Source organism: Ambystoma mexicanum, chromosome 1p (assembly GCF_040938575.1).
Source record: "Ambystoma mexicanum isolate Mex_15411 chromosome 1p, UKY_AmexF1_1, whole genome shotgun sequence".
NCBI lineage: Eukaryota > Metazoa > Chordata > Amphibia > Caudata > Ambystomatidae > Ambystoma > Ambystoma mexicanum.
In genome coordinates, this window is record NC_090921.1 from 232,744,112 (window position 1) to 232,765,183 (window position 21,072).

The 21,072-nt window shown below is 51.5% G+C and overlaps 26 non-coding genes across 26 annotated transcripts; all 26 read right to left on the reverse strand.

The window, feature by feature from the left end:
• Nucleotides 1-1,297: 1,297 nt before the first annotated feature.
• On the reverse strand, nucleotides 1,298-1,368 carry TRNAG-ACC (transfer RNA glycine (anticodon ACC)). Its single transcript has one exon. It is a non-coding gene; the product is annotated as a tRNA-Gly (tRNA).
• A 973-nt stretch (nucleotides 1,369-2,341) lies between these two features.
• On the reverse strand, nucleotides 2,342-2,412 carry TRNAG-GCC (transfer RNA glycine (anticodon GCC)). Its single transcript has one exon. It is a non-coding gene; the product is annotated as a tRNA-Gly (tRNA).
• Nucleotides 2,413-2,977: 565 nt separating this feature from the next.
• TRNAG-CCC (transfer RNA glycine (anticodon CCC)) lies at nucleotides 2,978-3,048 on the reverse strand. The gene has a single exon. It is a non-coding gene; the product is annotated as a tRNA-Gly (tRNA).
• Nucleotides 3,049-3,398: 350 nt separating this feature from the next.
• Nucleotides 3,399-3,469, reverse strand: TRNAG-GCC (transfer RNA glycine (anticodon GCC)). The gene has a single exon. It is a non-coding gene; the product is annotated as a tRNA-Gly (tRNA).
• Nucleotides 3,470-4,034: 565 nt separating this feature from the next.
• TRNAG-CCC (transfer RNA glycine (anticodon CCC)) lies at nucleotides 4,035-4,105 on the reverse strand. Its single transcript has one exon. It is a non-coding gene; the product is annotated as a tRNA-Gly (tRNA).
• Nucleotides 4,106-4,455: 350 nt separating this feature from the next.
• TRNAG-GCC (transfer RNA glycine (anticodon GCC)) lies at nucleotides 4,456-4,526 on the reverse strand. The gene has a single exon. It is a non-coding gene; the product is annotated as a tRNA-Gly (tRNA).
• A 562-nt stretch (nucleotides 4,527-5,088) lies between these two features.
• TRNAG-CCC (transfer RNA glycine (anticodon CCC)) lies at nucleotides 5,089-5,159 on the reverse strand. Its single transcript has one exon. It is a non-coding gene; the product is annotated as a tRNA-Gly (tRNA).
• Nucleotides 5,160-5,509: 350 nt separating this feature from the next.
• TRNAG-GCC (transfer RNA glycine (anticodon GCC)) lies at nucleotides 5,510-5,580 on the reverse strand. Its single transcript has one exon. It is a non-coding gene; the product is annotated as a tRNA-Gly (tRNA).
• Nucleotides 5,581-6,145: 565 nt separating this feature from the next.
• TRNAG-CCC (transfer RNA glycine (anticodon CCC)) lies at nucleotides 6,146-6,216 on the reverse strand. The gene has a single exon. It is a non-coding gene; the product is annotated as a tRNA-Gly (tRNA).
• Nucleotides 6,217-6,566: 350 nt separating this feature from the next.
• Nucleotides 6,567-6,637, reverse strand: TRNAG-GCC (transfer RNA glycine (anticodon GCC)). Its single transcript has one exon. It is a non-coding gene; the product is annotated as a tRNA-Gly (tRNA).
• A 555-nt stretch (nucleotides 6,638-7,192) lies between these two features.
• On the reverse strand, nucleotides 7,193-7,263 carry TRNAG-CCC (transfer RNA glycine (anticodon CCC)). Its single transcript has one exon. It is a non-coding gene; the product is annotated as a tRNA-Gly (tRNA).
• Nucleotides 7,264-9,913: 2,650 nt separating this feature from the next.
• Nucleotides 9,914-9,984, reverse strand: TRNAG-GCC (transfer RNA glycine (anticodon GCC)). The gene has a single exon. It is a non-coding gene; the product is annotated as a tRNA-Gly (tRNA).
• A 565-nt stretch (nucleotides 9,985-10,549) lies between these two features.
• TRNAG-CCC (transfer RNA glycine (anticodon CCC)) lies at nucleotides 10,550-10,620 on the reverse strand. Its single transcript has one exon. It is a non-coding gene; the product is annotated as a tRNA-Gly (tRNA).
• A 350-nt stretch (nucleotides 10,621-10,970) lies between these two features.
• On the reverse strand, nucleotides 10,971-11,041 carry TRNAG-GCC (transfer RNA glycine (anticodon GCC)). Its single transcript has one exon. It is a non-coding gene; the product is annotated as a tRNA-Gly (tRNA).
• A 555-nt stretch (nucleotides 11,042-11,596) lies between these two features.
• TRNAG-CCC (transfer RNA glycine (anticodon CCC)) lies at nucleotides 11,597-11,667 on the reverse strand. The gene has a single exon. It is a non-coding gene; the product is annotated as a tRNA-Gly (tRNA).
• Nucleotides 11,668-13,273: 1,606 nt separating this feature from the next.
• Nucleotides 13,274-13,344, reverse strand: TRNAG-ACC (transfer RNA glycine (anticodon ACC)). Its single transcript has one exon. It is a non-coding gene; the product is annotated as a tRNA-Gly (tRNA).
• Nucleotides 13,345-14,317: 973 nt separating this feature from the next.
• TRNAG-GCC (transfer RNA glycine (anticodon GCC)) lies at nucleotides 14,318-14,388 on the reverse strand. The gene has a single exon. It is a non-coding gene; the product is annotated as a tRNA-Gly (tRNA).
• Nucleotides 14,389-14,953: 565 nt separating this feature from the next.
• TRNAG-CCC (transfer RNA glycine (anticodon CCC)) lies at nucleotides 14,954-15,024 on the reverse strand. Its single transcript has one exon. It is a non-coding gene; the product is annotated as a tRNA-Gly (tRNA).
• Nucleotides 15,025-15,374: 350 nt separating this feature from the next.
• On the reverse strand, nucleotides 15,375-15,445 carry TRNAG-GCC (transfer RNA glycine (anticodon GCC)). The gene has a single exon. It is a non-coding gene; the product is annotated as a tRNA-Gly (tRNA).
• A 565-nt stretch (nucleotides 15,446-16,010) lies between these two features.
• Nucleotides 16,011-16,081, reverse strand: TRNAG-CCC (transfer RNA glycine (anticodon CCC)). Its single transcript has one exon. It is a non-coding gene; the product is annotated as a tRNA-Gly (tRNA).
• Nucleotides 16,082-16,431: 350 nt separating this feature from the next.
• Nucleotides 16,432-16,502, reverse strand: TRNAG-GCC (transfer RNA glycine (anticodon GCC)). The gene has a single exon. It is a non-coding gene; the product is annotated as a tRNA-Gly (tRNA).
• A 562-nt stretch (nucleotides 16,503-17,064) lies between these two features.
• On the reverse strand, nucleotides 17,065-17,135 carry TRNAG-CCC (transfer RNA glycine (anticodon CCC)). Its single transcript has one exon. It is a non-coding gene; the product is annotated as a tRNA-Gly (tRNA).
• Nucleotides 17,136-17,485: 350 nt separating this feature from the next.
• Nucleotides 17,486-17,556, reverse strand: TRNAG-GCC (transfer RNA glycine (anticodon GCC)). The gene has a single exon. It is a non-coding gene; the product is annotated as a tRNA-Gly (tRNA).
• Nucleotides 17,557-18,121: 565 nt separating this feature from the next.
• On the reverse strand, nucleotides 18,122-18,192 carry TRNAG-CCC (transfer RNA glycine (anticodon CCC)). Its single transcript has one exon. It is a non-coding gene; the product is annotated as a tRNA-Gly (tRNA).
• Nucleotides 18,193-18,542: 350 nt separating this feature from the next.
• On the reverse strand, nucleotides 18,543-18,613 carry TRNAG-GCC (transfer RNA glycine (anticodon GCC)). The gene has a single exon. It is a non-coding gene; the product is annotated as a tRNA-Gly (tRNA).
• A 555-nt stretch (nucleotides 18,614-19,168) lies between these two features.
• TRNAG-CCC (transfer RNA glycine (anticodon CCC)) lies at nucleotides 19,169-19,239 on the reverse strand. The gene has a single exon. It is a non-coding gene; the product is annotated as a tRNA-Gly (tRNA).
• Between the last annotated feature and the right edge of the window lie 1,833 nt (nucleotides 19,240-21,072).

Here is a 21,072-nt window from a genome sequence, read left to right on the forward strand (position 1 = left end):
ATGCTTCAAAGTCAACGAAAGGTACATGTGCAAAACGCTCATGCATTGGCCGGGAATCGAACCCGGGCCTCCCGCGTGGCAGGCGAGAATTCTACCACTGAACCACCAATACCTTACATGCTGCATACTGGCGCTACAGTGCTCTGGACCATTGCAGGCCAGAGCAGCTGATTTAACAGAGCACTGCAGTGACATGAGGATGGCGCCAGCTCCGGTGGGTGAATGGGAGCTGCGCTGCCCTGGCAGTCCTTCTCACTCACTTGGCCACGAACGGCCACGAACGGCCAGGTTCTATAGACAGGAAAAGTGGACAGAGGCAAGCACACTGGTAGATGAGGGTGGCCTTTGTATGGGTCGCTACTCTGAGTGCAGTTCCCTGAGCACCGTGCCTCAGGAAAGCCAGACTTCTACTGCAGGACTCAGGGGATATCTTTGCAGCCACACGAGGCTGACACCCTTTCAATCTGGGCTTCTGGGGTCTTCTGGGAATTATGTGCATAATAGGTTTCCCGCCTTAAGTTGAAACTGCAGTTCCATCTTCTGCTAAAAGAGGGCAGCAGAGTGCTTTCTTTGCGCAGAAAACAGACAAGCAATGCAATCATCTTATCTACCGTTTCCATTTTTCTTTTCCCATGCCTTTTAAAATATCAAGAGACACGTCTACAAAAGTGCCATGCATTGGCCGGGAATCAAACCCGGGCCTCCCGCGTGGCAGGCGAGAATTCTACCACTGAACCACCAATGCCTTACATGCTGCACACTGGCACTACAGTGCTCTGGACCATTGCAGGCCAGAGCAGCTGATTTAACAGAGCACTGCAGTGACATGAGGATGGCGCCAGCTCCGGTGGGTGAATGGGAGCTGCGCTGCCCTGGCAGTCCTTCTCACTCACTTGGCCACGAACGGCCAGGTTCTATAGACAGGAAAAGTGGACAGAGGCAAGCACACTGGTAGATGAGGGTGGCCTTTGTATGGGTCGCTACTCTGAGTGCAGTTCCCTGAGCACCGTGCCTCAGGAAAGCCAGACTTCTACCGCAGGACTCAGGGGATATCTTTGCAGCCACACAAGGCTGACACCCTTTCAATCTGGGCTTCTGGGGTCTTCTGGGAATTATTTGCATAATAGGTTTCCCGCCTTAAGTTGAAACTGCCGTTCCATCTTCTGCTAAAAGAGGGCAGCAGAGTGCTTTCTTTGCGCAGAAAACAGACAAGCAATGCAATCATCTTATCTACCGTTTCCATTTTTCTTTTCCCATGCCTTTTAAAATATCAAGAGACACGTCTACAAAAGTGCCATGCATTGGCCGGGAATCAAACCCGGGCCTCCCGCGTGGTAGGCGAGAATTCTACCACTGAACCACCAATGCCTTACATGCTGCACACTGGCGCTACAGTGCTCTGGACCATTGCAGGCCAGAGCAGCTGATTTAACAGAGCACTGCAGTGACATGAGGATGGCGCCAGCTCCGGTGGGTGAATGGGAGCTGCGCTGCCCTGGCAGTCCTTCTCACTCACTTGGCCACGAACGGCCAGGTTCTATAGACAGGAAAAGTGGACAGAGGCAAGCACACTGGTAGATGAGGGTGGCCTTTGTATGGGTCGCTACTCTGAGTGCAGTTCCCTGAGCACCGTGCCTCAGGAAAGCCAGACTTCTACCGCAGGACTCAGGGGATATCTTTGCAGCCACACAAGGCTGACACCCTTTCAATCTGGGCTTCTGGGGTCTTCTGGGAATTATTTGCATAATAGGTTTCCCGCCTTAAATTGAAACTGCCGTTCCATCTTCTGCTAAAAGAGGGCAGCAGAGTGCTTTCTTTGCGCAGAAAACAGACAAGCAATGCAATCATCTTATCTACCGTTTCCATTTTTCTTTTCCCATGCCTTTTAAAATATCAAGAGACACGTCTACAAAAGTGCCATGCATTGGCCGGGAATCGAACCAGGGCCTCCCACTTGGGAAGCGAGAATTCTACCACTGAGCTACCAATGCCTGACAAGCAGCATTACTGCGGTAGAGCACTTGATTTAACACACCTGCCAGTTCCATGCGAATGGTCACTCGTAAACTCTTGACTTCTGCTGAAAGCCTCATTGAAGGCCTTTGCAGACGTGTGAGACTGGCACCTACTCGGGCTGGGCCTCTATGAGCTGTTTGCATAATCTGAGATTGCCCTGCTTCCAGTCAAGGCGCAGCGGCCCCTTCTACTAAAAGGGATCAGCAGAGTGATCGCTAGTAGCAGAAATAAGGCAAGCAAGGCAATCAAGGCTTGTTTTTTTGTTCGGTCTCTTCCTTTTCACGATGCTTCAAAGTCAACGAAAGGTACATGTGCAAAACGCTCATGCATTGGCCGGGAATCGAACCCGGGCCTCCCGCGTGGCAGGCGAGAATTCTACCACTGAACCACCAATGCCTTACATGCTGCACACTGGCGCTACAGTGCTCTGGACCATTGCAGCCCAGAGCAGCTGATTTAACAGAGCACTGCAGTGACATGAGGATGGCGCCAGCTCCGGTGGGTGAATGGGAGCTGCGCTGCCCTGGCAGTCCTTCTCACTCACTTGGCCACGAACGGCCACGAACGGCCAGGTTCTATAGACAGGAAAAGTGGACAGAGGCAAGCACACTGGTAGATGAGGGTGGCCTTTGTATGGGTCGCTACTCTGAGTGCAGTTCCCTGAGCACCGTGCCTCAGGAAAGCCAGACTTCTACCGCAGGACTCAGGGGATATCTTTGCAGCCACACGAGGCTGACACCCTTTCAATCTGGGCTTCTGGGGTCTTCTGGGAATTATTTGCATAATAGAAGGTTTCCCGCCTTAAGTTGAAACTGCAGTTCCATCTTCTGCTAAAAGAGGGCAGCAGAGTGCTTTCTTTGCGCAGAAAACAGACAAGCAATGCAATCATCTTATCTACCGTTTCCATTTTTCTTTTCCCATGCCTTTTAAAATATCAAGAGACACGTCTACAAAAGTGCCATGCATTGGCCGGGAATCGAACCCGGGCCTCCCGCTTGGGAAGCGAGAATTCTACCACTGAACTACCAATGCCTGACAAGCAGCATTACTGCGGTAGAGCACTTGATTTAACACACCTGCCAGTTCCATGCGAATGGTCACTCGTAAACTCTTGACTTCTGCTGAAAGCCTCATTGAAGGCCTTTGCAGACGTGTGAGACTGGCACCTACTCGGGCTGGGCCTCTATGAGCTGTTTGCATAATCTGAGATTGCCCTGCTTCCAGTCAAGGCGCAGCGGCCCCTTCTACTAAAAGGGATCAGCAGAGTGATCGCTAGTAGCAGAAATAAGGCAAGCAAGGCAATCAAGGCTTGTTTTTTTGTTCGGTCTCTTCCTTTTCACGATGCTTCAAAGTCAACGAAAGGTACATGTGCAAAACGCTCATGCATTGGCCGGGAATCGAACCCGGGCCTCCCGCGTGGCAGGCGAGAATTCTACCACTGAACCACCAATGCCTTACATGCTGCACACTGGCGCTACAGTGCTCTGGACCATTGCAGCCCAGAGCAGCTGATTTAACAGAGCACTGCAGTGACATGAGGATGGCGCCAGCTCCGGTGGGTGAATGGGAGCTGCGCTGCCCTGGCAGTCCTTCTCACTCACTTGGCCACGAACGGCCACGAACGGCCAGGTTCTATAGACAGGAAAAGTGGACAGAGGCAAGCACACTGGTAGATGAGGGTGGCCTTTGTATGGGTCGCTACTCTGAGTGCAGTTCCCTGAGCACCGTGCCTCAGGAAAGCCAGACTTCTACCGCAGGACTCAGGGGATATCTTTGCAGCCACACGAGGCTGACACCCTTTCAATCTGGGCTTCTGGGGTCTTCTGGGAATTATTTGCATAATAGAAGGTTTCCCGCCTTAAGTTGAAACTGCAGTTCCATCTTCTGCTAAAAGAGGGCAGCAGATTGCTTTCTTTGCGCAGAAAACAGACAAGCAATGCAATCATCTTATCTACCGTTTCCATTTTTCTTTTCCCATGCCTTTTAAAATATCAAGAGACACGTCTACAAAAGTGCCATGCATTGGCCGGGAATCGAACCCGGGCCTCCCGCTTGGGAAGCGAGAATTCTACCACTGAACTACCAATGCTTGACAAGCAGCATTACTGCGGTAGAGCGCTTGATTTAACACACCTGCCAGTTCCATGCGAATGGTCACTCGTAAACTCTTGACTTCTGCTGAAAGCCTCATTGAAGGCCTTTGCAGACGTGTGAGACTGGCACCTACTCGGGCTGGGCCTCTATGAGCGTTTTGCATAATCTGAGATTGCCCTGCTTCCAGTCAAGGCGCAGCGGCCCCTTCTACTAAAAGGGATCAGCAGAGTGATCGCTAGTAGCAGAAATAAGGCAAGCAAGGCAATCAAGGCTTGTTTTTTTGTTCTGTCTCTTCCTTTTCACGATGCTTCAAAGTCAACGAAAGGTACATGTGCAAAACGCTCATGCATTGGCCGGGAATCGAACCCGGGCCTCCCGCGTGGCAGGCGAGAATTCTACCACTGAACCACCAATGCCTTACATGCTGCACACTGGCGCTACAGTGCTCTGGACCATTGCAGCCCAGAGCAGCTGATTTAACAGAGCACTGCAGTGGCATGAGGATGGCGCCAGCTCCGGTGGGTGAATGGGAGCTGCGCTGCCCTGGCAGTCCTTCTCACTCACTTGGCCACGAACGGCCACGAACGGCCAGGTTCTATAGACAGGAAAAGTGGACAGAGGCAAGCACACTGGTAGATGAGGGTGGCCTTTGTATGGGTCGCTACTCTGAGTGCAGTTCCCTGAGCACCGTGCCTCAGGAAAGCCAGACTTCTACCGCAGGACTCAGGGGATATCTTTGCAGCCACACGAGGCTGACACCCTTTCAATCTGGGCTTCTGGGGTCTTCTGGGAATTATTTGCATAATAGGTTTCCCGCCTTAAGTTGAAACTGCCGTTCCATCTTCTGCTAAAAGAGGGCAGCAGAGTGCTTTCTTTGCGCAGAAAACAGACAAGCAATGCAATCATCTTATCTACCGTTTCCATTTTTCTTTTCCCATGCCTTTTAAAATATCAAGAGACACGTCTACAAAAGTGCCATGCATTGGCCGGGAATCGAACCCGGGCCTCCCGCTTGGGAAGCGAGAATTCTACCACTGAACTACCAATGCCTGACAAGCAGCATTACTGCGGTAGAGCACTTGATTTAACACACCTGCCAGTTCCATGCGAATGGTCACTCGTAAACTCTTGACTTCTGCTGAAAGCCTCATTGAAGGCCTTTGCAGACGTGTGAGACTGGCACCTACTCGGGCTGGGCCTCTATGAGCTGTTTGCATAATCTGAGATTGCCCTGCTTCCAGTCAAGGCGCAGCGGCCCCTTCTACTAAAAGGGATCAGCAGAGTGATCGCTAGTAGCAGAAATAAGGCAAGCAAGGCAATCAAGGCTTGTTTTTTTGTTCGGTCTCTTCCTTTTCACGATGCTTCAAAGTCAACGAAAGGTACATGTGCAAAACGCTCATGCATTGGCCGGGAATCGAACCCGGGCCTCCCGCGTGGCAGGCGAGAATTCTACCACTGAACCACCAATGCCTTACATGCTGCACACTGGCGCTACAGTGCTCTGGACCATTGCAGCCCAGAGCAGCTGATTTAACAGAGCACTGCAGTGACATGAGGATGGCGCCAGCTCCGGTGGGTGAATGGGAGCTGCGCTGCCCTGGCAGTCCTTCTCACTCCCTTGGCCACGAACGGCCACGAACGGCCAGGTTCTATAGACAGGAAAAGTGGACAGAGGCAAGCACACTGGTAGATGAGGGTGGCCTTTGTATGGGTCGCTACTCTGAGTGCAGTTCCCTGAGCACCGTGCCTCAGGAAAGCCAGACTTCTACTGCAGGACTCAGGGGATATCTTTGCAGCCACACGAGGCTGACACCCTTTCAATCTGGGCTTCTGGGGTCTTCTGGGAATTATTTGCATAATAGAAGGTTTCCCGCCTTAAGTTGAAACTGCAGTTCCATCTTCTGCTAAAAGAGGGCAGCAGATTGCTTTCTTTGCGCAGAAAACAGACAAGCAATGCAATCATCTTATCTACCGTTTCCATTTTTCTTTTCCCATGCCTTTTAAAATATCAAGAGACACGTCTACAAAAGTGCCATGCATTGGCCGGGAATCGAACCCGGGCCTCCCGCTTGGGAAGCGAGAATTCTACCACTGAACTACCAAAGCTTGACAAGCAGCATTACTGCCGTAGAGCGCTTGATTTAACACACATGCCAGTTCCATGCGAATGGTCACTCGTAAACTCTTGACTTCTGCTGAAAGCCTCATTGAAGGCCTTTGCAGACGTGTGAGACTGGCACCTACTCGGGCTGGGCCTCTATGAGCTGTTTGCATAATCTGAGATTGCCCTGCTTCCAGTCAAGGCGCAGCGGCCCCTTCTACTAAAAGGGATCAGCAGAGTGATCGCTAGTAGCAGAAATAAGGCAAGCAAGGCAATCAAGGCTTGTTTTTTTGTTTGGTCTCTTCCTTTTCACGATGCTTCAAAGTCAATGAAAGGTACATGTGCAAAACGCTCATGCATTGGCCGGGAATCGAACCCGGGCCTCCCGCGTGGCAGGCGAGAATTCTACCACTGAACCACCAATGCCTTACATGCTGCACACTGGCGCTACAGTGCTCTGGACCATTACAGCCCAGAGCAGCTGATTTAACAGAGCACTGCAGTGACATGAGGATGGCGCCAGCTCCGGTGGGTGAATGGGAGCTGCGCTGCCCTGGCAGTCCTTCTCACTCACTTGGCCACGAACGGCCAGGTTCTATAGACAGGAAAAGTGGACAGAGGCAAGCACACTGGTAGATGAGGGTGGACTTTGTATGGGTCGCTACTCTGAGTGCAGTTCCCTGAGCACCGTGCCTCAGGAAAGCCAGACTTCTACTGCAGGACTCAGGGGATATCTTTGCAGCCACACGAGGCTGACACCCTTTCAATCTGGGCTTCTGGGGTCTTCTGGGAATTATTTGCATAATAGAAGGTTTCCCGCCTTAAGTTGAAACTGCAGTTCCATCTTCTGCTAAAAGAGGGCAGCAGAGTGCTTTCTTTGCGCAGAAAACAGACAAGCAATGCAATCATCTTATCTACCGTTTCCATTTTTCTTTTCCCATGCCTTTTAAAATATCAAGAGACACGTCTACAAAAGTGCCATGCATTGGCCGGGAATCGAACCCGGGCCTCCCGCTTGGGAAGCGAGAATTCTACCACTGAACTACCAATGCCTGACAAGCAGCATTACTGCGGTAGAGCGCTTGATTTAACACACCTGCCAGTTCCATGCGAATGGTCACTCGTAAACTCTTGACTTCTGCTGAAAGCCTCATTGAAGGCCTTTGCAGACGTGTGAGACTGTCACCTACTCGGGCTGGGCCTCTATGAGCTGTTTGCATAATCTGAGATTGCCCTGCTTCCAGTCAAGGCGCAGCGGCCCCTTCTACTAAAAGGGAACAGCAGAGTGATCGCTAGTAGCAGAAATAAGGCAAGCAAGGCAATCAAGGCTTGTTTTTTTGTTCGGTCTCTTCCTTTTCACGATGCTTCAAAGTCAACGAAAGGTACATGTGCAAAACGCTCATGCATTGGCCGGGAATCGAACCCGGGCCTCCCGCGTGGCAGGCGAGAATTCTACCACTGAACCACCAATACCTTACATGCTGCACACTGGCGCTACAGTGCTCTGGACCATTGCAGGCCAGAGCAGCTGATTTAACAGAGCACTGCAGTGACATGAGGATGGCGCCAGCTCCGGTGGGTGAATGGGAGCTGCGCTGCCCTGGCAGTCCTTCTCACTCACTTGGCCACGAACGGCCACGAACGGCCAGGTTCTATAGACAGGAAAAGTGGACAGAGGCAAGCACACTGGTAGATGAGGGTGGCCTTTGTATGGGTCGCTACTCTGAGTGCAGTTCCCTGAGCACCGTGCCTCAGGAAAGCCAGACTTCTACTGCAGGACTCAGGGGATATCTTTGCAGCCACACGAGGCTGACACCCTTTCAATCTGGGCTTCTGGGGTCTTCTGGGAATTATGTGCATAATAGGTTTCCCGCCTTAAGTTGAAACTGCAGTTCCATCTTCTGCTAAAAGAGGGCAGCAGAGTGCTTTCTTTGCGCAGAAAACAGACAAGCAATGCAATCATCTTATCTACCGTTTCCATTTTTCTTTTCCCATGCCTTTTAAAATATCAAGAGACACGTCTACAAAAGTGCCATGCATTGGCCGGGAATCAAACCCGGGCCTCCCGCGTGGCAGGCGAGAATTCTACCACTGAACCACCAATGCCTTACATGCTGCACACTGGCACTACAGTGCTCTGGACCATTGCAGGCCAGAGCAGCTGATTTAACAGAGCACTGCAGTGACATGAGGATGGCGCCAGCTCCGGTGGGTGAATGGGAGCTGCGCTGCCCTGGCAGTCCTTCTCACTCACTTGGCCACGAACGGCCAGGTTCTATAGACAGGAAAAGTGGACAGAGGCAAGCACACTGGTAGATGAGGGTGGCCTTTGTATGGGTCGCTACTCTGAGTGCAGTTCCCTGAGCACCGTGCCTCAGGAAAGCCAGACTTCTACCGCAGGACTCAGGGGATATCTTTGCAGCCACACAAGGCTGACACCCTTTCAATCTGGGCTTCTGGGGTCTTCTGGGAATTATTTGCATAATAGGTTTCCCGCCTTAAGTTGAAACTGCCGTTCCATCTTCTGCTAAAAGAGGGCAGCAGAGTGCTTTCTTTGCGCAGAAAACAGACAAGCAATGCAATCATCTTATCTACCGTTTCCATTTTTCTTTTCCCATGCCTTTTAAAATATCAAGAGACACGTCTACAAAAGTGCCATGCATTGGCCGGGAATCAAACCCGGGCCTCCCGCGTGGCAGGCGAGAATTCTACCACTGAACCACCAATGCCTTACATGCTGCACACTGGCGCTACAGTGCTCTGGACCATTGCAGGCCAGAGCAGCTGATTTAACAGAGCACTGCAGTGACATGAGGATGGCGCCAGCTCCGGTGGGTGAATGGGAGCTGCGCTGCCCTGGCAGTCCTTCTCACTCACTTGGCCACGAACGGCCAGGTTCTATAGACAGGAAAAGTGGACAGAGGCAAGCACACTGGTAGATGAGGGTGGCCTTTGTATGGGTCGCTACTCTGAGTGCAGTTCCCTGAGCACCGTGCCTCAGGAAAGCCAGACTTCTACCGCAGGACTCAGGGGATATCTTTGCAGCCACACAAGGCTGACACCCTTTCAATCTGGGCTTCTGGGGTCTTCTGGGAATTATTTGCATAATAGGTTTCCCGCCTTAAGTTGAAACTGCCGTTCCATCTTCTGCTAAAAGAGGGCAGCAGAGTGCTTTCTTTGCGCAGAAAACAGACAAGCAATGCAATCATCTTATCTACCGTTTCCATTTTTCTTTTCCCATGCCTTTTAAAATATCAAGAGACACGTCTACAAAAGTGCCATGCATTGGCCGGGAATCGAACCAGGGCCTCCCACTTGGGAAGCAAGAATTCTACCACTGAGCTACCAATGCCTGACAAGCAGCATTACTGCGGTAGAGCACTTGATTTAACACACCTGCCAGTTCCATGCGAATGGTCACTCGTAAACTCTTGACTTCTGCTGAAAGCCTCATTGAAGGCCTTTGCAGACGTGTGAGACTGGCACCTACTCGGGCTGGGCCTCTATGAGCTGTTTGCATAATCTGAGATTGCCCTGCTTCCAGTCAAGGCGCAGCGGCCCCTTCTACTAAAAGGGATCAGCAGAGTGATCGCTAGTAGCAGAAATAAGGCAAGCAAGGCAATCAAGGCTTGTTTTTTTGTTCGGTCTCTTCCTTTTCACGATGCTTCAAAGTCAACGAAAGGTACATGTGCAAAACGCTCATGCATTGGCCGGGAATCGAACCCGGGCCTCCCGCGTGGCAGGCGAGAATTCTACCACTGAACCACCAATGCCTTACATGCTGCACACTGGCGCTACAGTGCTCTGGACCATTGCAGCCCAGAGCAGCTGATTTAACAGAGCACTGCAGTGACATGAGGATGGCGCCAGCTCCGGTGGGTGAATGGGAGCTGCGCTGCCCTGGCAGTCCTTCTCACTCACTTGGCCACGAACGGCCACGAACGGCCAGGTTCTATAGACAGGAAAAGTGGACAGAGGCAAGCACACTGGTAGATGAGGGTGGCCTTTGTATGGGTCGCTACTCTGAGTGCAGTTCCCTGAGCACCGTGCCTCAGGAAAGCCAGACTTCTACCGCAGGACTCAGGGGATATCTTTGCAGCCACACGAGGCTGACACCCTTTCAATCTGGGCTTCTGGGGTCTTCTGGGAATTATTTGCATAATAGAAGGTTTCCCGCCTTAAGTTGAAACTGCAGTTCCATCTTCTGCTAAAAGAGGGCAGCAGAGTGCTTTCTTTGCGCAGAAAACAGACAAGCAATGCAATCATCTTATCTACCGTTTCCATTTTTCTTTTCCCATGCCTTTTAAAATATCAAGAGACACGTCTACAAAAGTGCCATGCATTGGCCGGGAATCGAACCCGGGCCTCCCGCTTGGGAAGCGAGAATTCTACCACTGAACTACCAAAGCTTGACAAGCAGCATTACTGCCGTAGAGCGCTTGATTTAACACACATGCCAGTTCCATGCGAATGGTCACTCGTAAACTCTTGACTTCTGCTGAAAGCCTCATTGAAGGCCTTTGCAGACGTGTGAGACTGGCACCTACTCGGGCTGGGCCTCTATGAGCTGTTTGCATAATCTGAGATTGCCCTGCTTCCAGTCAAGGCGCAGCGGCCCCTTCTACTAAAAGGGATCAGCAGAGTGATCGCTAGTAGCAGAAATAAGGCAAGCAAGGCAATCAAGGCTTGTTTTTTTGTTTGGTCTCTTCCTTTTCACGATGCTTCAAAGTCAATGAAAGGTACATGTGCAAAACGCTCATGCATTGGCCGGGAATCGAACCCGGGCCTCCCGCGTGGCAGGCGAGAATTCTACCACTGAACCACCAATGCCTTACATGCTGCACACTGGCGCTACAGTGCTCTGGACCATTACAGCCCAGAGCAGCTGATTTAACAGAGCACTGCAGTGACATGAGGATGGCGCCAGCTCCGGTGGGTGAATGGGAGCTGCGCTGCCCTGGCAGTCCTTCTCACTCACTTGGCCACGAACGGCCAGGTTCTATAGACAGGAAAAGTGGACAGAGGCAAGCACACTGGTAGATGAGGGTGGACTTTGTATGGGTCGCTACTCTGAGTGCAGTTCCCTGAGCACCGTGCCTCAGGAAAGCCAGACTTCTACTGCAGGACTCAGGGGATATCTTTGCAGCCACACGAGGCTGACACCCTTTCAATCTGGGCTTCTGGGGTCTTCTGGGAATTATTTGCATAATAGAAGGTTTCCCGCCTTAAGTTGAAACTGCAGTTCCATCTTCTGCTAAAAGAGGGCAGCAGAGTGCTTTCTTTGCGCAGAAAACAGACAAGCAATGCAATCATCTTATCTACCGTTTCCATTTTTCTTTTCCCATGCCTTTTAAAATATCAAGAGACACGTCTACAAAAGTGCCATGCATTGGCCGGGAATCGAACCCGGGCCTCCCGCTTGGGAAGCGAGAATTCTACCACTGAACTACCAATGCCTGACAAGCAGCATTACTGCGGTAGAGCGCTTGATTTAACACACCTGCCAGTTCCATGCGAATGGTCACTCGTAAACTCTTGACTTCTGCTGAAAGCCTCATTGAAGGCCTTTGCAGACGTGTGAGACTGTCACCTACTCGGGCTGGGCCTCTATGAGCTGTTTGCATAATCTGAGATTGCCCTGCTTCCAGTCAAGGCGCAGCGGCCCCTTCTACTAAAAGGGAACAGCAGAGTGATCGCTAGTAGCAGAAATAAGGCAAGCAAGGCAATCAAGGCTTGTTTTTTTGTTCGGTCTCTTCCTTTTCACGATGCTTCAAAGTCAACGAAAGGTACATGTGCAAAACGCTCATGCATTGGCCGGGAATCGAACCCGGGCCTCCCGCGTGGCAGGCGAGAATTCTACCACTGAACCACCAATACCTTACATGCTGCATACTGGCGCTACAGTGCTCTGGACCATTGCAGGCCAGAGCAGCTGATTTAACAGAGCACTGCAGTGACATGAGGATGGCGCCAGCTCCGGTGGGTGAATGGGAGCTGCGCTGCCCTGGCAGTCCTTCTCACTCACTTGGCCACGAACGGCCACGAACGGCCAGGTTCTATAGACAGGAAAAGTGGACAGAGGCAAGCACACTGGTAGATGAGGGTGGCCTTTGTATGGGTCGCTACTCTGAGTGCAGTTCCCTGAGCACCGTGCCTCAGGAAAGCCAGACTTCTACTGCAGGACTCAGGGGATATCTTTGCAGCCACACGAGGCTGACACCCTTTCAATCTGGGCTTCTGGGGTCTTCTGGGAATTATGTGCATAATAGGTTTCCCGCCTTAAGTTGAAACTGCAGTTCCATCTTCTGCTAAAAGAGGGCAGCAGAGTGCTTTCTTTGCGCAGAAAACAGACAAGCAATGCAATCATCTTATCTACCGTTTCCATTTTTCTTTTCCCATGCCTTTTAAAATATCAAGAGACACGTCTACAAAAGTGCCATGCATTGGCCGGGAATCAAACCCGGGCCTCCCGCGTGGCAGGCGAGAATTCTACCACTGAACCACCAATGCCTTACATGCTGCACACTGGCACTACAGTGCTCTGGACCATTGCAGGCCAGAGCAGCTGATTTAACAGAGCACTGCAGTGACATGAGGATGGCGCCAGCTCCGGTGGGTGAATGGGAGCTGCGCTGCCCTGGCAGTCCTTCTCACTCACTTGGCCACGAACGGCCAGGTTCTATAGACAGGAAAAGTGGACAGAGGCAAGCACACTGGTAGATGAGGGTGGCCTTTGTATGGGTCGCTACTCTGAGTGCAGTTCCCTGAGCACCGTGCCTCAGGAAAGCCAGACTTCTACCGCAGGACTCAGGGGATATCTTTGCAGCCACACAAGGCTGACACCCTTTCAATCTGGGCTTCTGGGGTCTTCTGGGAATTATTTGCATAATAGGTTTCCCGCCTTAAGTTGAAACTGCCGTTCCATCTTCTGCTAAAAGAGGGCAGCAGAGTGCTTTCTTTGCGCAGAAAACAGACAAGCAATGCAATCATCTTATCTACCGTTTCCATTTTTCTTTTCCCATGCCTTTTAAAATATCAAGAGACACGTCTACAAAAGTGCCATGCATTGGCCGGGAATCAAACCCGGGCCTCCCGCGTGGTAGGCGAGAATTCTACCACTGAACCACCAATGCCTTACATGCTGCACACTGGCGCTACAGTGCTCTGGACCATTGCAGGCCAGAGCAGCTGATTTAACAGAGCACTGCAGTGACATGAGGATGGCGCCAGCTCCGGTGGGTGAATGGGAGCTGCGCTGCCCTGGCAGTCCTTCTCACTCACTTGGCCACGAACGGCCAGGTTCTATAGACAGGAAAAGTGGACAGAGGCAAGCACACTGGTAGATGAGGGTGGCCTTTGTATGGGTCGCTACTCTGAGTGCAGTTCCCTGAGCACCGTGCCTCAGGAAAGCCAGACTTCTACCGCAGGACTCAGGGGATATCTTTGCAGCCACACAAGGCTGACACCCTTTCAATCTGGGCTTCTGGGGTCTTCTGGGAATTATTTGCATAATAGGTTTCCCGCCTTAAATTGAAACTGCCGTTCCATCTTCTGCTAAAAGAGGGCAGCAGAGTGCTTTCTTTGCGCAGAAAACAGACAAGCAATGCAATCATCTTATCTACCGTTTCCATTTTTCTTTTCCCATGCCTTTTAAAATATCAAGAGACACGTCTACAAAAGTGCCATGCATTGGCCGGGAATCGAACCAGGGCCTCCCACTTGGGAAGCGAGAATTCTACCACTGAGCTACCAATGCCTGACAAGCAGCATTACTGCGGTAGAGCACTTGATTTAACACACCTGCCAGTTCCATGCGAATGGTCACTCGTAAACTCTTGACTTCTGCTGAAAGCCTCATTGAAGGCCTTTGCAGACGTGTGAGACTGGCACCTACTCGGGCTGGGCCTCTATGAGCTGTTTGCATAATCTGAGATTGCCCTGCTTCCAGTCAAGGCGCAGCGGCCCCTTCTACTAAAAGGGATCAGCAGAGTGATCGCTAGTAGCAGAAATAAGGCAAGCAAGGCAATCAAGGCTTGTTTTTTTGTTCGGTCTCTTCCTTTTCACGATGCTTCAAAGTCAACGAAAGGTACATGTGCAAAACGCTCATGCATTGGCCGGGAATCGAACCCGGGCCTCCCGCGTGGCAGGCGAGAATTCTACCACTGAACCACCAATGCCTTACATGCTGCACACTGGCGCTACAGTGCTCTGGACCATTGCAGCCCAGAGCAGCTGATTTAACAGAGCACTGCAGTGACATGAGGATGGCGCCAGCTCCGGTGGGTGAATGGGAGCTGCGCTGCCCTGGCAGTCCTTCTCACTCACTTGGCCACGAACGGCCACGAACGGCCAGGTTCTATAGACAGGAAAAGTGGACAGAGGCAAGCACACTGGTAGATGAGGGTGGCCTTTGTATGGGTCGCTACTCTGAGTGCAGTTCCCTGAGCACCGTGCCTCAGGAAAGCCAGACTTCTACCGCAGGACTCAGGGGATATCTTTGCAGCCACACGAGGCTGACACCCTTTCAATCTGGGCTTCTGGGGTCTTCTGGGAATTATTTGCATAATAGAAGGTTTCCCGCCTTAAGTTGAAACTGCAGTTCCATCTTCTGCTAAAAGAGGGCAGCAGAGTGCTTTCTTTGCGCAGAAAACAGACAAGCAATGCAATCATCTTATCTACCGTTTCCATTTTTCTTTTCCCATGCCTTTTAAAATATCAAGAGACACGTCTACAAAAGTGCCATGCATTGGCCGGGAATCGAACCCGGGCCTCCCGCTTGGGAAGCGAGAATTCTACCACTGAACTACCAATGCCTGACAAGCAGCATTACTGCGGTAGAGCACTTGATTTAACACACCTGCCAGTTCCATGCGAATGGTCACTCGTAAACTCTTGACTTCTGCTGAAAGCCTCATTGAAGGCCTTTGCAGACGTGTGAGACTGGCACCTACTCGGGCTGGGCCTCTATGAGCTGTTTGCATAATCTGAGATTGCCCTGCTTCCAGTCAAGGCGCAGCGGCCCCTTCTACTAAAAGGGATCAGCAGAGTGATCGCTAGTAGCAGAAATAAGGCAAGCAAGGCAATCAAGGCTTGTTTTTTTGTTCGGTCTCTTCCTTTTCACGATGCTTCAAAGTCAACGAAAGGTACATGTGCAAAACGCTCATGCATTGGCCGGGAATCGAACCCGGGCCTCCCGCGTGGCAGGCGAGAATTCTACCACTGAACCACCAATGCCTTACATGCTGCACACTGGCGCTACAGTGCTCTGGACCATTGCAGCCCAGAGCAGCTGATTTAACAGAGCACTGCAGTGACATGAGGATGGCGCCAGCTCCGGTGGGTGAATGGGAGCTGCGCTGCCCTGGCAGTCCTTCTCACTCACTTGGCCACGAACGGCCACGAACGGCCAGGTTCTATAGACAGGAAAAGTGGACAGAGGCAAGCACACTGGTAGATGAGGGTGGCCTTTGTATGGGTCGCTACTCTGAGTGCAGTTCCCTGAGCACCGTGCCTCAGGAAAGCCAGACTTCTACCGCAGGACTCAGGGGATATCTTTGCAGCCACACGAGGCTGACACCCTTTCAATCTGGGCTTCTGGGGTCTTCTGGGAATTATTTGCATAATAGAAGGTTTCCCGCCTTAAGTTGAAACTGCAGTTCCATCTTCTGCTAAAAGAGGGCAGCAGATTGCTTTCTTTGCGCAGAAAACAGACAAGCAATGCAATCATCTTATCTACCGTTTCCATTTTTCTTTTCCCATGCCTTTTAAAATATCAAGAGACACGTCTACAAAAGTGCCATGCATTGGCCGGGAATCGAACCCGGGCCTCCCGCTTGGGAAGCGAGAATTCTACCACTGAACTACCAATGCTTGACAAGCAGCATTACTGCGGTAGAGCGCTTGATTTAACACACCTGCCAGTTCCATGCGAATGGTCACTCGTAAACTCTTGACTTCTGCTGAAAGCCTCATTGAAGGCCTTTGCAGACGTGTGAGACTGGCACCTACTCGGGCTGGGCCTCTATGAGCGTTTTGCATAATCTGAGATTGCCCTGCTTCCAGTCAAGGCGCAGCGGCCCCTTCTACTAAAAGGGATCAGCAGAGTGATCGCTAGTAGCAGAAATAAGGCAAGCAAGGCAATCAAGGCTTGTTTTTTTGTTCTGTCTCTTCCTTTTCACGATGCTTCAAAGTCAACGAAAGGTACATGTGCAAAACGCTCATGCATTGGCCGGGAATCGAACCCGGGCCTCCCGCGTGGCAGGCGAGAATTCTACCACTGAACCACCAATGCCTTACATGCTGCACACTGGCGCTACAGTGCTCTGGACCATTGCAGCCCAGAGCAGCTGATTTAACAGAGCACTGCAGTGGCATGAGGATGGCGCCAGCTCCGGTGGGTGAATGGGAGCTGCGCTGCCCTGGCAGTCCTTCTCACTCACTTGGCCACGAACGGCCACGAACGGCCAGGTTCTATAGACAGGAAAAGTGGACAGAGGCAAGCACACTGGTAGATGAGGGTGGCCTTTGTATGGGTCGCTACTCTGAGTGCAGTTCCCTGAGCACCGTGCCTCAGGAAAGCCAGACTTCTACCGCAGGACTCAGGGGATATCTTTGCAGCCACACGAGGCTGACACCCTTTCAATCTGGGCTTCTGGGGTCTTCTGGGAATTATTTGCATAATAGGTTTCCCGCCTTAAGTTGAAACTGCCGTTCCATCTTCTGCTAAAAGAGGGCAGCAGAGTGCTTTCTTTGCGCAGAAAACAGACAAGCAATGCAATCATCTTATCTACCGTTTCCATTTTTCTTTTCCCATGCCTTTTAAAATATCAAGAGACACGTCTACAAAAGTGCCATGCATTGGCCGGGAATCGAACCCGGGCCTCCCGCTTGGGAAGCGAGAATTCTACCACTGAACTACCAATGCCTGACAAGCAGCATTACTGCGGTAGAGCACTTGATTTAACACACCTGCCAGTTCCATGCGAATGGTCACTCGTAAACTCTTGACTTCTGCTGAAAGCCTCATTGAAGGCCTTTGCAGACGTGTGAGACTGGCACCTACTCGGGCTGGGCCTCTATGAGCTGTTTGCATAATCTGAGATTGCCCTGCTTCCAGTCAAGGCGCAGCGGCCCCTTCTACTAAAAGGGATCAGCAGAGTGATCGCTAGTAGCAGAAATAAGGCAAGCAAGGCAATCAAGGCTTGTTTTTTTGTTCGGTCTCTTCCTTTTCACGATGCTTCAAAGTCAACGAAAGGTACATGTGCAAAACGCTCATGCATTGGCCGGGAATCGAACCCGGGCCTCCCGCGTGGCAGGCGAGAATTCTACCACTGAACCACCAATGCCTTACATGCTGCACACTGGCGCTACAGTGCTCTGGACCATTGCAGCCCAGAGCAGCTGATTTAACAGAGCACTGCAGTGACATGAGGATGGCGCCAGCTCCGGTGGGTGAATGGGAGCTGCGCTGCCCTGGCAGTCCTTCTCACTCCCTTGGCCACGAACGGCCACGAACGGCCAGGTTCTATAGACAGGAAAAGTGGACAGAGGCAAGCACACTGGTAGATGAGGGTGGCCTTTGTATGGGTCGCTACTCTGAGTGCAGTTCCCTGAGCACCGTGCCTCAGGAAAGCCAGACTTCTACTGCAGGACTCAGGGGATATCTTTGCAGCCACACGAGGCTGACACCCTTTCAATCTGGGCTTCTGGGGTCTTCTGGGAATTATTTGCATAATAGAAGGTTTCCCGCCTTAAGTTGAAACTGCAGTTCCATCTTCTGCTAAAAGAGGGCAGCAGATTGCTTTCTTTGCGCAGAAAACAGACAAGCAATGCAATCATCTTATCTACCGTTTCCATTTTTCTTTTCCCATGCCTTTTAAAATATCAAGAGACACGTCTACAAAAGTGCCATGCATTGGCCGGGAATCGAACCCGGGCCTCCCGCTTGGGAAGCGAGAATTCTACCACTGAACTACCAAAGCTTGACAAGCAGCATTACTGCCGTAGAGCGCTTGATTTAACACACATGCCAGTTCCATGCGAATGGTCACTCGTAAACTCTTGACTTCTGCTGAAAGCCTCATTGAAGGCCTTTGCAGACGTGTGAGACTGGCACCTACTCGGGCTGGGCCTCTATGAGCTGTTTGCATAATCTGAGATTGCCCTGCTTCCAGTCAAGGCGCAGCGGCCCCTTCTACTAAAAGGGATCAGCAGAGTGATCGCTAGTAGCAGAAATAAGGCAAGCAAGGCAATCAAGGCTTGTTTTTTTGTTTGGTCTCTTCCTTTTCACGATGCTTCAAAGTCAATGAAAGGTACATGTGCAAAACGCTCATGCATTGGCCGGGAATCGAACCCGGGCCTCCCGCGTGGCAGGCGAGAATTCTACCACTGAACCACCAATGCCTTACATGCTGCACACTGGCGCTACAGTGCTCTGGACCATTACAGCCCAGAGCAGCTGATTTAACAGAGCACTGCAGTGACATGAGGATGGCGCCAGCTCCGGTGGGTGAATGGGAGCTGCGCTGCCCTGGCAGTCCTTCTCACTCACTTGGCCACGAACGGCCAGGTTCTATAGACAGGAAAAGTGGACAGAGGCAAGCACACTGGTAGATGAGGGTGGACTTTGTATGGGTCGCTACTCTGAGTGCAGTTCCCTGAGCACCGTGCCTCAGGAAAGCCAGACTTCTACTGCAGGACTCAGGGGATATCTTTGCAGCCACACGAGGCTGACACCCTTTCAATCTGGGCTTCTGGGGTCTTCTGGGAATTATTTGCATAATAGAAGGTTTCCCGCCTTAAGTTGAAACTGCAGTTCCATCTTCTGCTAAAAGAGGGCAGCAGAGTGCTTTCTTTGCGCAGAAAACAGACAAGCAATGCAATCATCTTATCTACCGTTTCCATTTTTCTTTTCCCATGCCTTTTAAAATATCAAGAGACACGTCTACAAAAGTGCCATGCATTGGCCGGGAATCGAACCCGGGCCTCCCGCTTGGGAAGCGAGAATTCTACCACTGAACTACCAATGCCTGACAAGCAGCATTACTGCGGTAGAGCGCTTGATTTAACACACCTGCCAGTTCCATGCGAATGGTCACTCGTAAACTCTTGACTTCTGCTGAAAGCCTCATTGAAGGCCTTTGCAGACGTGTGAGACTGTCACCTACTCGGGCTGGGCCTCTATGAGCTGTTTGCATAATCTGAGATTGCCCTGCTTCCAGTCAAGGCGCAGCGGCCCCTTCTACTAAAAGGGAACAGCAGAGTGATCGCTAGTAGCAGAAATAAGGCAAGCAAGGCAATCAAGGCTTGTTTTTTTGTTCGGTCTCTTCCTTTTCACGATGCTTCAAAGTCAACGAAAGGTACATGTGCAAAACGCTCATGCATTGGCCGGGAATCGAACCCGGGCCTCCCGCGTGGCAGGCGAGAATTCTACCACTGAACCACCAATACCTTACATGCTGCACACTGGCGCTACAGTGCTCTGGACCATTGCAGGCCAGAGCAGCTGATTTAACAGAGCACTGCAGTGACATGAGGATGGCGCCAGCTCCGGTGGGTGAATGGGAGCTGCGCTGCCCTGGCAGTCCTTCTCACTCACTTGGCCACGAACGGCCACGAACGGCCAGGTTCTATAGACAGGAAAAGTGGACAGAGGCAAGCACACTGGTAGATGAGGGTGGCCTTTGTATGGGTCGCTACTCTGAGTGCAGTTCCCTGAGCACCGTGCCTCAGGAAAGCCAGACTTCTACTGCAGGACTCAGGGGATATCTTTGCAGCCACACGAGGCTGACACCCTTTCAATCTGGGCTTCTGGGGTCTTCTGGGAATTATGTGCATAATAGGTTTCCCGCCTTAAGTTGAAACTGCAGTTCCATCTTCTGCTAAAAGAGGGCAGCAGAGTGCTTTCTTTGCGCAGAAAACAGACAAGCAATGCAATCATCTTATCTACCGTTTCCATTTTTCTTTTCCCATGCCTTTTAAAATATCAAGAGACACGTCTACAAAAGTGCCATGCATTGGCCGGGAATCAAACCCGGGCCTCCCGCGTGGCAGGCGAGAATTCTACCACTGAACCACCAATGCCTTACATGCTGCACACTGGCACTACAGTGCTCTGGACCATTGCAGGCCAGAGCAGCTGATTTAACAGAGCACTGCAGTGACATGAGGATGGCGCCAGCTCCGGTGGGTGAATGGGAGCTGCGCTGCCCTGGCAGTCCTTCTCACTCACTTGGCCACGAACGGCCAGGTTCTATAGACAGGAAAAGTGGACAGAGGCAAGCACACTGGTAGATGAGGGTGGCCTTTGTATGGGTCGCTACTCTGAGTGCAGTTCCCTGAGCACCGTGCCTCAGGAAAGCCAGACTTCTACCGCAGGACTCAGGGGATATCTTTGCAGCCACACAAGGCTGACACCCTTTCAATCTGGGCTTCTGGGGTCTTCTGGGAATTATTTGCATAATAGGTTTCCCGCCTTAAGTTGAAACTGCCGTTCCATCTTCTGCTAAAAGAGGGCAGCAGAGTGCTTTCTTTGCGCAGAAAACAGACAAGCAATGCAATCATCTTATCTACCGTTTCCATTTTTCTTTTCCCATGCCTTTTAAAATATCAAGAGACACGTCTACAAAAGTGCCATGCATTGGCCGGGAATCAAACCCGGGCCTCCCGCGTGGCAGGCGAGAATTCTACCACTGAACCACCAATGCCTTACATGCTGCACACTGGCGCTACAGTGCTCTGGACCATTGCAGGCCAGAGCAGCTGATTTAACAGAGCACTGCAGTGACATGAGGATGGCGCCAGCTCCGGTGGGTGAATGGGAGCTGCGCTGCCCTGGCAGTCCTTCTCACTCACTTGGCCAC